Raw genomic sequence first — 16,103 nt, forward strand, 5'->3', positions numbered from 1 at the left:
TCCGGATACCTCATACTTGAAACCTTAAATCCATACAAAGTATGCAAATGTGGTAATCACGTACTACGTAGATCAAATAACATATACTACCCTAATCCTCATCGGAGATGTCCACTATCTCCGTGTCTGACTTTGGGTACATGGGCGGCAGCCGCAACTCCGGCTCCTACGACTGCTCCGCGTCGGCCTCCGCCTCCATCTCTGCGTCAAATTCGGCAAAAAGCATGTCAGTCGCCGCCCCTTCCTGCCGAATGAACTGCCGGTTGGCCTCGACATAGGGCGGTCTCATCCTAGATGGACTCCAGGATGGCCTGCTGCTCCACCGTCACCGCCACTTGGGCGACCGCGAACTCCGCCATGGCGAAGACTGGCATCTCCTCCGACTACTCCGCCTTGTCCTCCGCCTCGTCGTCCACAGGAACCGACTGATGCTTCTTCTCCTCCTCCTTCTCTGGCTCCGGCGAGTTCAGAGGCGGGCTGACTGTGATGCGGGTGGCGCGCCTTGCTCAGAACTTCTCCTCAATCTGTAGCCGGCGCTCCGGCGTGAGCATATCATAGGTAGTCTTCTCTTGCCGAGACATGGCGAAGCCGGGCGGCGTGGGAAGAGTGAGGCGGAGTAGGAGAGAGGTGGATGGGCTCGGGGTGGTGGCACGAAGAGGAAGGAAGTGGATGTGGCTAGGGCCGTGGGGCGTCGTCTGGCTTAAATAGCCAGACTTTGGCCCTCGGGTGGCGAGCCGAAGCAGCGCCATGAGGCGTTCACACCCCACAGGAGAAGATGCCGCGTGTTATCCAGTGGGACCCATCGGTGGTCCGGCGTGACGGACGCGCCCGGTTGCACTCGGGCCGCCCCTTTTTGGGGCCGGATATGAGGGTGCCGATCAGCCTGGGCGTTTGAGGCGCCCGTCTAGGTCGAATTTTTACTGGTTGCTGATCGGGCAGTCCGTCCAAGCGTTTGAGGCGGGTTTGGGATGCCCGACTATAGATGTTCTAAGATTAGTCGTGACATGGACATGGTGAATCACAACTTAGCTAAACTAGGTAAAAGAAGTGGGAAAATAGGGTTGTGTGGCAGGAACAGGGCACAAACGTGCACCACACTAATATCCAATAATCTAGCAACGGCTTGACTAAGGCCCTTCTCAGTGCTCCATGGCGTACAAATGCTAAGGATGCTACATATAGGCCAAAAAAGTGATGTGGTGAAGCAATGAAAGAGGAAAAAGAGCATTATGATGATCCCAGAAAGAAAGGTGCTAAGCACCAGAACCTATGTAAAATGACTACTAACCAATATATGAAGGAATTTAATTATTAAACAATTTCATGAAGGAATCTTAGTTACAAAAGCTAAGCACCTATGCATTAGGGAGACTAATTTTTAAGATTTTTAATACACTTAGCACCTCATCTAAGCACTCATGCATTGAAAGAGGCCTAAGGCCATGCCTCGTAGGCTTGCAGGGTGTCAGAGTAGCTTGCGGGAGAGACTGCAACTTCACTGAGAAAAGCACGAGAAAATGGTAAAAAATGTGAAAGAGAGAAGAAAGTACGCAAAATGCCAACGGCGGTCGACCTCCATAGAGGTGGGTATTTTGAAAAAAAATCGAAAAACATATTTTAAAGTTTCAAAAAATTCTGAAAAAAATCATACATGTTATGTGTAAATTTTTAAGATGAAATACATTACGATGAGAGCTACACAAAAAAGACAAATCACGTTTTTCAGACTGGTGAACAGTGCGAACACTGTTCACTATTAGAAATGCAGGGGTTTTTTTTGTGTGTAGCTCTCACCATAATGTATTTCATTGTCAGATTTTATACACATGTAGAATACATCTATATGAATGTGTAGAATTGTTTTCAGAATTTTTTAAAACTCCAAAATATAATTATTGAAGTTTTCAAAATAACCATCACCATGAAGGTCGCCCGTCAAAAGCTCTCACTCGAAGAAAGTAGGGGAAAGAAAGAGAGAGGTAGATGTGGGCCCCGCTGGCTACTACTGCTACGGCTGGGTCATGGTTTCATCGAACGATAGCTTCGTAGTACAAGCCTGCGTGGAGAGGATGTAGTTGGTCATGCCTTAAAGACGCAGTAATATAGTTGGTCCATTTGTGCTACTTCACAGATGATCTTTTGCAACCGATCAATAGCTTAGTCCGCTTCAATATTTGGCTCGCTTTCTTCATTTTCCTTGTGCTCCTTGATCTATTTGCAAATTTTCTCTTGCTTCAAATTCAATTCAGTGTGAACTGCAAGCGGCCAGCAACCTATGTGCGTTTTTGAAATCGAGTTCGTTACATTCCATCTCTCTAACCAAGCATAGGAATCAAACCATTCCGTTTTACTTCTAACTTGTACCAAATGCAAGAATTTAAGAGCATCTACAGCCGGACTCTTCAAATGGACCGGGCGGATGCGGGGACCACTGACTGGACAGGAGAGAGAAGCAAAAAGTTGACCCAATCGAACCCCTCTTATCATCCCTATACGCCCGAGTTGTCCACGAACCCTCATATCCATCTCAAATATGGGAAGGATATGAGGGCTCGCGGACGCATCCAGGCACACCCGGTCAATCCGCCACATAGGACCCGTCCCCACCTTGGACCACCTTTTCTCTTTCTTTATTCATTCTTCTCTCTATATCTCTCTCTCTATCTCTCTCTCTCTCTTCATTTCCACCAATCACATGCACAATGACCGAACATATGAGAAAAAAAAATGAGAAGTGTGGCTGTGCAGACGGATAAATAGGGGCTCAAAACAGACACGCCCGGTCACTGACCGGACACGTCCACGGCGTTTGGGGGCTCGAATTAGAGGTATGTGGCTGAAAATGCTCTAATCAACCCAAGTGAAATGGAACCATGAAACTTCATTTCACTTGGTTGCCAAACCAAACGCACCCTAAATTAATGACATTGTAGGTTTCCTATATAATTGACAATGATCAAAACAGTGGCATGAGGTACCCCATCCTGTGGAACTAGTGTGAAGCGAGAAAATTAAAGGGCTTATATGCACAAGAGATAAGAAAGAAAGACAGTCAAATATGGGCCCAACAATTACATGCCAACCCAATGTACCCTAACCCCCTCCCCCACCCAATAGGAATACGCGTTGCCCCTAAAATGGTTGTAGGATATATATGTCCTTTTTTGGAGTCTGGTAGAGTTACGCTTTGACTAATACTCCCTGCCTATGATTAAAGTCATGCAAATAGATTTTTGAACTTTGATCATCAATATTACATCGACTACTTAGGTTACTTTAAACAATGAGAAACTTAGAGAAATAGTTATGATACAATGAACTTTCCATAGACATGGAGGCTACACAATTTATATCCGTTCAATCAGCCGAAGAGATATTCGATATAGTATATCGACAAGGTTTATGTTGGTGGTTGGAGGTTAGGGTTTCAAAAGGGGGTGAGGCTCACTGTTGTATGTGCAGCTCATTTTCTTAGTTGGTTTTCAAACAGTTCCTTTTAATTTGTTATAGAAAGTGTTTATAATACATGAAAAAAGGTCACCTCTTGAGTTTCAAGCAGCTCGAATTCCATGACGGGGGCATATAGGATCCAGATACACTAATGAAAAAATAGTGCTGGGGTTAAACTGCTAAAAGGATTGGTCTTGGAAAGTGCATCGACGTGGACAACAGACACGACAGCGGTGCTTCAATGCCAATGATGATTTGAATGGCAAGATGGTATAGAGCAAAACAAAGGATCTTCTATCATGGTATGGCTTCCCGTTTCAAATTTTCTTTCGAGCCGTGTGATGCCCAATTGTTTGATAGCAAGAAAAATTACTCGAGAAATTGGCTTTGCAATTGTAATTAGTTTTCAATGGTTACATTGTTTCGAGCATAACTCATACTTTATTAGTTATAAATTTTAAGAGGACTTTCTATAATTATTTATTAGGGGGGGTAGGGGGAATATTTACTTGGGATCGAATTACTAGCACCTGTCTTTATGATTTCAAAGAAAAAAATTAGTACTACTCCTACTACCTATCACATCTAGTGCAAGTTCGTGCATCAAAAGTGTAACCATGCTACCAATATGAACACACTTTACTTGGTAATACCTGGCAATGGTGACGTTTTTGCGCCGTTACTCTCCTGAAGGCATTGCTTGGAGTTTGCCCGCACTTGATCTTCAGGTGAAAACCCATGATCTGACCATCGGTGGTCGATCTAGCGACGACTGTGCATATGCGTTGTTTTCCGGAGACGTATCGCCCCGGTCGCTCGCTCCCCCACGAGCGATCTGGGCGTGCAACCCTAACCGCCGCGACCCATTGTCCCTCTCCCCACCGCCGCCGGGCAAAGCTTGCTTAGCGTCGGTGGAGGCGGGGCCTACTCCTCTCTGCTTGTGTGTGTGTGGGGGGGGGGCAGGGGGCTGCTCATCCTGGCAGAGGCACAAGGTGATGCGGGTCAGCGGAGCGCGCTGGCTGGTCTGACAAGCACGACATGCGCAGCACGCCTGTGAGCTGAGTTTGGCACCTGATCGGATCCAGCTTCGCGGGCTGGCGATCGGACGACGGCGGGGCGGTGGCAGCCAGCTGATCCGAGGCGGCGGGCGCCTGCCCGTGGTGTCTCCCAGTGCTCGAGACCGAACGCCTTGGGAATTGTTGCCGATGGCATGGATCCGCGGCGCCAGGAGACTACCCACAGTGAGAATAAACATAGATGGTAACATCAAACATCTTTAGGCAAAACAGATGATGTGACGAGTAATTAATAATGAAAGGGAGGCATGTGATAATGTAGAGTTAATTACTGTAACATCACACATATCAAAACAAGATGAGTCTACAACCTAATAAATAAAGTATTACATGACATCATACATATATTATTACTCCCCACTATAAAGGTAGTAATATAGACTACTAGTCTAAATTGTTGGGTTTCGTAGTAATTTCAAAAAATTTCCTACGCACACGCAAGATCATGGTGATGCATAGCAACGAGAGGGGGAGAGTGTGATCTACGTACCCTTGTAGATCGACAACGGAAGCGTTAACTTGGTTGATGTAGTCGTACGTCTTCACGATCCGACCGATCCAAGCACCGTTACTCCGGCACCTCCGAGTTCTTGGCACACGTTCAGCTCGATGACGCTCCTCGGGCTCCGATCCAGCAAAGCTTCGGGGATGAGTTCTGTCAGCACGACGGCGTGTTGATGATCTTGATGTTCAACCGTCGCAGGGCTTCGCCTAAGCACCGCTACAATATGACCGAGGTGGAATATGGTGGAGGGGGGCACCGCACGCGGCTATGGAATGATCACGAAGATCAACTTGTGTGTCATGGGGTGCCCCCTGCCCCCGTATATAAAGGAGCAAGGGGGAGGGGGCGGCCGGCCTAGGAGGGGCGCGCCAAGGGGAGTCCTACTCCCACCGGGAGTAGGACTCCCTCCTTCCTTGTTGGAGTAGGAGAAGGGGAAAGAGGGGGAGAGAAAGAAGGAAAAGGGGGCTGCGCCCCTTGTCCAATTCGGACCAGAGGGGGGCGCAGGCCTCCTTCCTTTTGGCCTCTCTCCTCTATTCTCGTATGGCCCAATAAGGCCCATATACTCCCCGGCGAATTCCCGTAACTCTCCGGTACTTCGAAAAATACCCGAATCACTCGGAACCTTTCCGATGTCCGAATATAGTCGTCCAATATATCGATCTTTACGTCTCGACCATTTCGAGACTCCTCGTCATGTCCCTGATCCCATCCGGGACTCCGAACTCCTTCGGTACATCAAAACTCATAAACTCATAATATAATTGTCATCGAAACCTTAAGCGTGCGGACCCTACGGTTCGAGAACAATGTAGACATGACCGAGACACGTCTCCGATCAATAACCAATAGCGGGACCTGGATGCCCATATTGGCTCCTACATATTCTACGAAGATCTTTATCGGTCAGACCGCATAACAACATACGTTTGTTCCCTTTGTCATCGGTATGTTACTTGCCCGAGATTCGATCGTTGGTATCCAATACCTAGTTCAATCTCGTTACCGGCAAGTCTCTTTACTCGTTCCGTAATACATCATCTCGCAACTAACTCATGAGTTGTAATGCTTGCAAGGCTTATGTGATGTGCATTACCGAGAGGGCCCAGAGATACCTCTCCGACAATCGGAGTGACAAATCATAATCTCGAAATACGCCAACCCAACATGTACCTTTGGAGACACCTGTAGAGCACCTTTATAATCACCCAGTTACGCTGTGACGCTTGGTAGCACACAAAGTGTTCCTCCGGCAAACGAGAGTTGCATAATCTCATAGTCATAGGAACATGTATAAGTCATGAAGAAAGCAATAGCAACATACTAAACGATCGGGTGCTAAGCTAACGGAATGGGTCATGTCAATCAGATCATTCATCTAATGATGTAATCCCGTTAATCAAATAACAACTCTTTGTTCATGGTTAGGAAACATAACCATCTTTGATTAACGAGCTAGTCAAGTAGAGGCATACTAGTGACACTCTGTTTGTCTATGTATTCACACATGTATTATGTTTCCTGGTTAATACAATTCTAGCATGAATAATAAACATTTATCATGATATAAGGAAATAAATAATAACTTTATTATTGCCTCTAGGGCATATTTCCTTCAGTCTCCCACTTGCACTAGAGTCAATAATCTAGTTCACATCGCCATGTGATTTAACAGCAATAGTTCACATCACCATGTGATTAACACCCATAGTTCACATCGATATGTGATCAACACCCAAAGGGTTTACTAGAGTCAGTAATCTAGTTCACATCGCTATGTGATTAACACCCAAAGAGTACTAAGGTGTGATCATGTTTTGCTTGTGAGATAATTTTAGTCAACGGGTCTGTCACATTCAGATCCGTAAGTATTTTGCGAATTTCTATGTCAACAATGCTCTGCACGGAGCTACTCTAGCTTATTGCTCCCACTTTCAATATGTATCTAGATCGAGACTTAGAGTCATCCAGATCTGTGTCAATACTTGCATCGACGTAACTTTTTACGACGAACCTTTTTGTCACCTCTATAATTGAGAAATATTTCCTTATTCCACTAAGGATAATTTTGACCGCTGTCCAGTGATCTACTCTTAGATCACTATCATACTCCCTTGCTTAACACAGTGTAGGGTATACAATAGATCTGGTACATAGCATGGCATACTTTATAGAACCTATGGCTGAGGCATAGGGAATGACTTTGATTCTATTTCTACCTTCTGCCGTGGTCGGGCTTTGAGTCTTACTCAATTTCACACCTTGTAACACAGGCAAGAACTCTTTATTTAACTGCTCCATTTTGAACTACTTCAAAATCTTGTCAAGGTTTGTACTTATTGAAAAAACTTATCAAGCGTCTTGATCTATCTCTATAGATCTTGATGCTCAATATGTAAGCAGCTTCACCGAGGTCTTTCTTTGAAAAACTCCTTTCAAACACTCCTTTATGCTTTGCAGAATAATTCTACATTATCTCTGATCAACAATATGTCATTCACATATACTTATCAGAAATGTTGTAGTGCTCCCACTCACTTTCTAATAAATACAGGCTTCACCGCAAGTCTGTATAAAACTATATGCTTTGATCAACTCATCAAAGCGTATATTCCAACTCCGAGATGCTTGCACCAGTCCATAAATGGATTGCTGGAGCTTGCATATTTTGTTAGCACCTTTAGGATTGACAAAACCTTCTTGTTGCATCACATACAACTCTTCTTTAATAAATCCATTAAGGAATGCAGTTTTGTTTATCCATTTGCCAGATTTCATAAAATGCGGCAATTGCTAACATGATTCGGACAGACTTAAGCATAGATACGAATGAGAAACTCTCATCTTAGTCAACACCTTGAACTTGTCGAAAACTTTTGCGACAATTCTAGCTTTGTAGATAGTAACACTACTATCAGTGTCCGTCTTCCTCTTGAAGATCCATTTATTATCAATGGCTTGCCGATCATCGGGCAAGTCCACCAAAGTCCACACTTTGTTCTCATACATGGATCCTATCTCAGATTTTATGGCCTCAAGCCATTTATCGGAATCTGGGCTCATCATCGCTTCCTCATAGTTCGTAGGTTCGTCATGGTCAAGTAACATGACCTCCAGAATAGGATTACCGTACCACTCTGGTGCGGATCTCACTCTGGTTGACCTACGAGGTTTGGTAGTAACTTGATCCGAAGTTACATGATCATCATCATTATCTTCCTCACTAATTGGTGCAGGAGTCACAGGAATAGATTTTTGTGATGAACTACTTTCCAATTATGGAGCAGGTACAGTTACCTCATCAAGTTCTACTTTCCTCCCACTCACTTCTTTCGAGAGAAACTCCTTCTCTAGAAAGGATCCATTCTTAGCAACGAATGTCTTGCCTTCGGATCTGTGATAGAAGGTGTACCCAACTGTCTCCTTTGGGTATCCTATGAAGACATATTTCTCCGATTTAGGTTTGAGCTTATCAGGATGAAACTTTTTCATATAAGCATCGCAACCCCAAACTTTAAGAAATGACAACTTTGGTTTCTTGCCAAACCACAGTTCATAAGGCATCATCTCAACGGATTTTGATGGTGCCCTATTTAACGTGAATGCAGCTGTCTCTAATGCATGACCCCAAAACGATAGTGGTAAATCGGTAAGAAACATCATAGATTGTACTATATCCAATAAAGTACGGTTATGATGTTCGGACACACCATTATGCTGTGGTGTTCCAGGTGGCATGAATTTGTGAAACTATTCCACATTGTTTTAATTGAAGACCAAACTCGTAACTCAAATATTTGTCTCCGCGATCAGATCATGGAAACCTTATCTTCTTGTCACGATGATTTTCCACTTCACTCTGAAATTCTTTGAACTGTTCAAATGTTTCAGACTTATGTTTCATCAAGTAGATATCCCCATATCTGCTCAAATCATCTGTGAAGGTCAGAAAATAATGATACCTGCTGCAAGCCTTAATATTCATCGGACCACATACATTAGTATGTATGATTTTCAACAAATCTGTTGCTTGCTTCATTGTTCCGGAGAACGGCGTTTTAGTCATCTTGCCCATAAGGCATGGTTCGCAAGCATCAAGTGATTCATAATCAAGTGATTCCAAAAGCCCATCAGCATGGAGTTTCTTCATGCGCTTTACTCCAATATGACCTAAACGGCAGTGCCACAAATAAGTTGCGCTATCATTATTAATTTTGCATCTTTTGGTTTCAATATTATGAATATGTGTATCACTACGATCGAGATCCAATGAACTTGTTTCATTGGGTGTATGACCATCGAAGGTTTTATTTATGTAAACAGAACAACAATTATTCTCTGATTTTAATGAATAACCGTATTGCAATAAACATGATCAAATCATATTCATGCTCAACACAAAAACCAAATAACACTTATTTAGGTTCAACACTAATCCCGAAAGTATAGGGGAGTGTGTGATGATGATCATATCAATCTTGGAACTACTTTCAACACACATCGTCACTTCACCCTTAACTAGTCTCTGTTTATTCTGCAACTCCTGTTTCGAGTTACTACTCTTAGCAACTGAACCAGTATCAAATACCGAGGGGTTGCTATAAACACTAGTAAAGCACACATCAATAACATGTATATCCAATATACCTTTGTTCACTTTGCCATCCTTCTTATCCGCCAAATACTTGGGGTAGTTCCGCTTCCAGTGACCAGTCCCTTTGCAGCAGAAGCACTTGGTCTCAGGCTTAGGTCCAGACTTGGGCTTCTTCACTTGAGCAGCAACTCGCTTGTCGTTCTTCTTGAAGTTCCCCTTCTTCCCTTTGCCCTTTTCTTGAAACTAGTGGTCTTGTCAACCATCAACACTTGATGTTTTTCTTGATTTCTACCTTCGTCAATTTCAGCATCACGAAGAGCTTGGGAATCGTTTCCGTTATCCCTTGCATATTATAATTCATCACAAAGTTCTACTAACTTGGTGATGGTGACTAGAGAATTCTGTCAATCACTATCTTATCTGGAAGATTAACTCCCACTTGATTCAAGCGATTGTAGTACCCAGACAATCTGAGCACATGCTCACTAGTTGAGCGATTCTCCTCCATCTTTTAGCTATAGAACTCGTTGGAGACTTCATATCTCTCAACTCGGGTATTTGCTTGAAATATTAACTTCAACTCCTGGAACATCTCATATGGTCCATGACGTTCAAAACATCTTTGAAGTCCCGATTCTAAGCCATTAAGCATGGTGCACTAAACTATCAAGTAGTCATCATATTGAGCTAGCCAAACGTTCATAACGTCTGCATATGCTCCTGCAATAGGTCTGTCACCTAGAGGTGCATCAAGGACATAATTCTTCTATGCAGCAATGAGGATAAACCTCAGACCACGGATCCAATCCGCATCATTGTTACTAACATCTTTAAACACAATTTTCTCTAGGAACATATCAAAATAAACACAGGGAAGCAACAACGCGAGCTATTGATCTACAACATAATTTGCAAAATACTACCAGGACTAAGTTCATGATAAATTTAAGTTCAATTAATCATATTACTTAAGAACTCCCACTTAGATAGACATCCCTCTAACCCTCTAAGTGATCACGTGATCCAAATCAACTAATCCATGTCCGATCATCACGTGAGATGGAGCAGTTTCATTGGTGAACATCACTATGTTGATCATATCTACTATATGATTCACGCTCGACCTTTCGGTCTCCGTGTTCCGAGGCCATATCTGTATATGCTTGGCTCGTCAAGAATAACCTGAGTATTCCGCGTGTGCAACTGGTTTGCACCCGTTGTATTTTAACGTGGAGCCTATCACACCCGATCATCACGTGGTGTCTCAGCACGAAGAACTTTCGCAACGGTGCATACTCAGGGAGAACACTTCTTGATAATTAGTGAGAGATCATCTTAAAATGCTACCGTCAAACTAAGCAAAAATAAGATGTATAAAAGATAAACATCACATGCAATCAATATAAGTGATATGATATGGCCATCATCATCTTGTGCTTGTGATCTCCATCTTCGAAGCACCGTCGTGATCACCATCGTCACCGACGCGACACCTTGATCTCCATCGTAGCATCGTTGTCGTCTCGCCAATCTTATGCTTCCACGACTATCGCTACCGCTTAGTGATAAAGTAAAGCATTACAGCGCGATTGCATTGCATACAATAAAGCGACAACCATATGGCTCCTGCCAGTTGCCGATAACTCGGTTAAAAAACATGATCATCTCATACAATAAAATTTAGCATCATGTCTTGATCATATCACATCACAACATGCCCTGCAAAAACAAGTTAGACGTCCTCTACTTTGTTGTTGCAAGTTTTACGTGGCTGCTACGGGCTTTAAGCAAGAACCAATCTTACCTACGCATCAAAACCACAACGATAGTTTGTCAAGTTGGTGTTGTTTTAACCTTCGCAAGGACTGGGCGTAGCCACACTCGGTTCAACTAAAGTTGGAGAAACTGTCACCCGCTAGCCACCTTTGTGCAAAGCACGTCGGGAGAACCGATCTCGCGTAAGCGTACGCGTAATATCGGTCCGGGCCGCTTCGTCCAACAATACCGCCGAACCAAAGTATGACATGCTGGTAAGCAGTATGACTTATATCGCCCACAACTCACTTGTGTTCTACTCGTGCATATAACATCAACACATAAAACCTAGGCTCGGATGCCACTGTTGGGTTTCGTAGTAATTTCAAAAAAATTCCTACGCACACGCAAGATCATGGTGATGCATAGTAACAAGAGGGGAGAGTGTGATCTACGTACCCTTGTAGATCGACAACGCAAGCGTTAACTTGGTTGATGTAGTCGTACGTCTTCACGATCCGACCGATCCAAGCACCGTTACTCTGGCACCTCCGAGTTCTTGGCACACGTTCAGCTCGATGACGCTCCCCAGACTCCGATCCAGCAAAGCTTCGGGGATGAGTTCCGTCAGCACAACGGCGTGGTGACGATCTTGATGTTCAACCGTCGCAGGGCTTCGCCTAAGCATCGCTACAATATGACCGAGGTGGAATATGGTGGAGGGGGGCACCGCACACGGCTAAGGAACGATCACGAAGATCAACTTGTGTGTCATGGGGTGTCCCCCTGCCCCCGTATATAAAGGAGCAAGGGGGAGGGGGCGGCCGGCCTAGGAGGGGCGCGCCAAGGGGAGTCCTACTCCCACCGGGAGTAGGACTCCCTCCTTCCTTGTTGGAGTAGGAGAAGGGGAAAGAGGGGGAGAGAAAGAAGGAAAAGGGGGCTGCGCCCCTTGTCCAATTCGGACCAGAGGGGGGGTGCAGGCCTCCTTCCTTTTGGCCTCTCTCCTCTATTCTCGTATGGCCCAATAAGGCCCATATACTCCCCAGCAAATTCCCGTAACTCTCCGGTACTCCGAAAAATATCCGAATCACTCGGAACCTTTCCGATGTCCGAATATAGTCGTCCAATATATCGATCTTTACGTCTCGACCATTTCGAGACTCCTCGTCATGTCCCCGATCCCATCCGGGACTCCGAACTCCTTCGGTACATCAAAACTCATAAACTCATAATATAATTGTCATCGAAACCTTAAGCGTGCGGACCCTATGGTTCGAGAACAATGTAGACATGACCGAGACACGTCTCCGGTCAATAACCAATAGCGGGACCTGGATGCCCATATTGGCTCCTACATATTCTACGAAGATCTTTATCGGTCAGACCGCATAACAACATACGTTTGTTCCCTTTGTCATCGGTATGTTACTTGCCCGAGATTCGATCGTCGGTATCCAATACCTAGTTCAATCTCGTTACCGGCAAGTCTCTTTACTCGTTCCGTAATACATCATCTCGCAACTAACTCATTAGTTGTAATGCTTGCAAGGCTTATGTGATGTGCATTACCGAGAGGGCCCAGAGATACCTCTCCGACAATCGGAGTGACAAATCCTAATCTCGAAATACACCAACCCAACATGTACCTTTGGAGACACCTGTAGAGCACCTTTATAATCACCCAGTTACGTTGTGACGTTTGGTAGCACACAAAGTGTTCCTCCTGCAAACGGGAGTTGCATAATCTCATAGTCATAGGAACATGTATAAGTCATGAAGAAAGCAATAGCAACATACTAAACGATCGGGTGCTAAGCTAACGGAATGGGTCATGTCAATCAGATCATTCATCTAATGATGTGATCCTGTTAATCAAATAACAACTCTTTGTTCATGGTTAGGAAACATAACCATCTTTGATTAACGAGCTAGTCAAGTAGAGGCATACTAGTGACACTCTGTTTGTTTATGTATTCACACATGTATTATGTTTCCTGGTTAATACAATTCTAGCATGAATAATAAACATTTATCATGATATAAGGAAATAAATAATAACTTTATTATTGCCTCTAGGGCATATTTCCTTCATAAATTACTACCCGTTGTGACTAGTCTAAGACTAGCCACAATGGAGAGTAACATACACTAGTAACATACACGTATCCCTAGACTATGTTAGTATCTTTATAGTGGGTAGTAACTTAAGAGTGGTACATGCAAGGATTCATTTATTAGGTTATAGACTCATACTTGCATTGGGACATATGATGTTACAGTAACTAGCTAAGTTACTACAACTACCTCTTTCCTCATTAACTCATTGCCACATAATCAAATTTGCTGAGTTGGACTTGATGTTACTGCAAGTTACTCCCACTGTGGTTAGTCTAAGTACACCGGTGCCTGTGAAGGTGCGTGCGCTGGAAGGATGGATCGTTGGAGATAGTGTCGTGGCATGCATTGAAGACACGCGTGAACCGGAGAAGCGACGTGAAGGGGCTCAAGTTTCAGGTGTTGTTCCTGGTGAATGGGCACATGCATCTTTTACACTGAATGAGCGTATGCATCTTTACCCTTCTATACAGTACTAGTATTACGATTAGTTTTGCAGTTCGCGTGAAACTCTCATCTCTGAATTTAAGTACTAGTAGTTACATTGGATAGACATGCAACTTTTGTTTGGACTGGATAGCATAATAACACTAGTAGAAAACAGGGCTTTGGTCCAGGCCGGGTCAGCCCATTAGTCCCGGTTCAGTCTAGAACCGGGACCAATGTGGGCATTGGTCCCGGTTCGTGAGCCCAGGGGGCCGGCCGGGCCACATGGGCCATTGGTCCCAGTTCATCTGGACCTTTTGGTCCCGGTTGGTGGGATGAAACGGGACCAATGGGCCTCGCTCCTGGCCCACCACCATTGGTCCCGGTTGGTGGCTTGAACCGGGACCAAAGGCTCCCCTTTAGTCCCGGCTCATGTCACCAACCGGGACCAATGAGGTGCCTATATATATCCCCTCGCGCAAGAGCAGAGCACAGTGCTTTGTTTTTTCTGGCCGAGGGGGAGAGGGCTTTGTGGTGCTCTAGCTCACCTCCTATGCACATAAGGTGTTCGATGGAATGCCCGAGCCACACTACTTAAGCTTTCTCCTCTCGAAGCTCGACCTCCAAGCTCCATTTTCCTCGAGATTTGTCTAGATTTAGCAGTCCGTCACGCCCCGTCCCCGTCTTCACCGTCGTTGATCACCCGCGCCGATCTCATCACCGACACCACCGTGGTGAGCCTCTTGTTCTTATCTTCTTTCTGAAAGGAAAAATATTCTTACTTGTATGTTTAGATAGATACTTGTATCATTTTCTTACATTTATTATTGCATCTTATATAGTGTGATGGTTTTGGTATCCGCCCCCGTCGGCCCTCGTCCTGTCTATGATTGGTGTGGTATGTATATTATCTTTATAACTATTGGTTCATTTATTGTTTATGAAAAATATGCCGACCAACGTGACATAGATTTTCTTTATCTAGGATGTATGTGAATCGGAAATGCCAACCGACCCTATTGTCGAGAGGTTAAATTTAGTTGAAGAAGAAAACAATTTGTTGAAGGAAAAAATAAAAAAAATTGAGGAGGAGAAGATGATATTGGAGTTGCATGTTGCGGATGTCGTCGATGATCACAAGATCAAGATGGATGCAATGCGCTTGAAGATTAGAAAGATTAGAAAATATGCCATTCATACCGAGGCTTGGTATCATTATGTCGTTGGATCAATTGTTACCTTGGTTGTGATTATGATCGCATTTGTTTTCGCATTGAAATGTTTTACATAGTTTCAATGTATGGTTTAATTAATTAGATGCTCTGGAGAGCTATATGTTGTTAGATGAGAACTATGTATGCACTTTGGTTTTAATGTGATGATGAACTTCTATTAATTTGGACACTTAATTATATATAATGCACGCAGATGAACCGGCAATGGATGTACGGTGATAGACACACCCGCGAGTACATTAAGGGCGTGCATGAGTTTCTCGATGCGGCTGAGGCAAACAAGCAGAATGGTTTTATGTGTTGTCCATGCACTGAATGTGGGAATACGAGGTCTTACTCTAACCGGAAAATCCTTCACTCCCACCTGCTTTACAAGGGTTTCATGCCACACTATAATGTTTGGACGAGGCACGGAGAAATAGGGGTTATGATGGAAGACGGCGAAGAAGAAGACTACGATGACAACTATGAGCCCCCTGAATACGGTGATGTTGCAACGGGGGGAGCTGGTGAAGATCAAGAGGAACCAGACGATGTGCCCAATGATGCTGCAATGGGTGAAGCTGCTGAAGATCAAGAGGAACCAGACGATGTGCCCGATGATGATGATCTCCGCCGGGTCATTGTCGACGCAAGGACGCAATGCATTAGTCAAAAGGAGAAGCTGAAGTTCGATCGCATGTTAGAGGATCACAAAAAAGAGTTATACCCCAATTGCGAAGATGGCAACACAAAGCTCGGTACCGTACTGGAATTGCTGCAGTGGAAGGCAGAGAATGCTGTGGCTGACAAAGGATTTGAGAAGCTACTGAAAATATTGAAGAAGAAGCTTCCAAAGGATAACGAATTGCCCGACAGTACATACGCAGCAAAGAAGGTCGTATGCCCTCTAGGATTGGAGGTGGAGAAGATACATGCATGCCCTAATGACTGCATCCTCTACCGCGGTG

Source organism: Triticum urartu, chromosome 3A (assembly GCF_056163025.1).
Source record: "Triticum urartu cultivar PI428250 chromosome 3A, HENAU_Tu73, whole genome shotgun sequence".
Taxonomy (NCBI): Eukaryota; Viridiplantae; Streptophyta; class Magnoliopsida; order Poales; family Poaceae; genus Triticum; species Triticum urartu.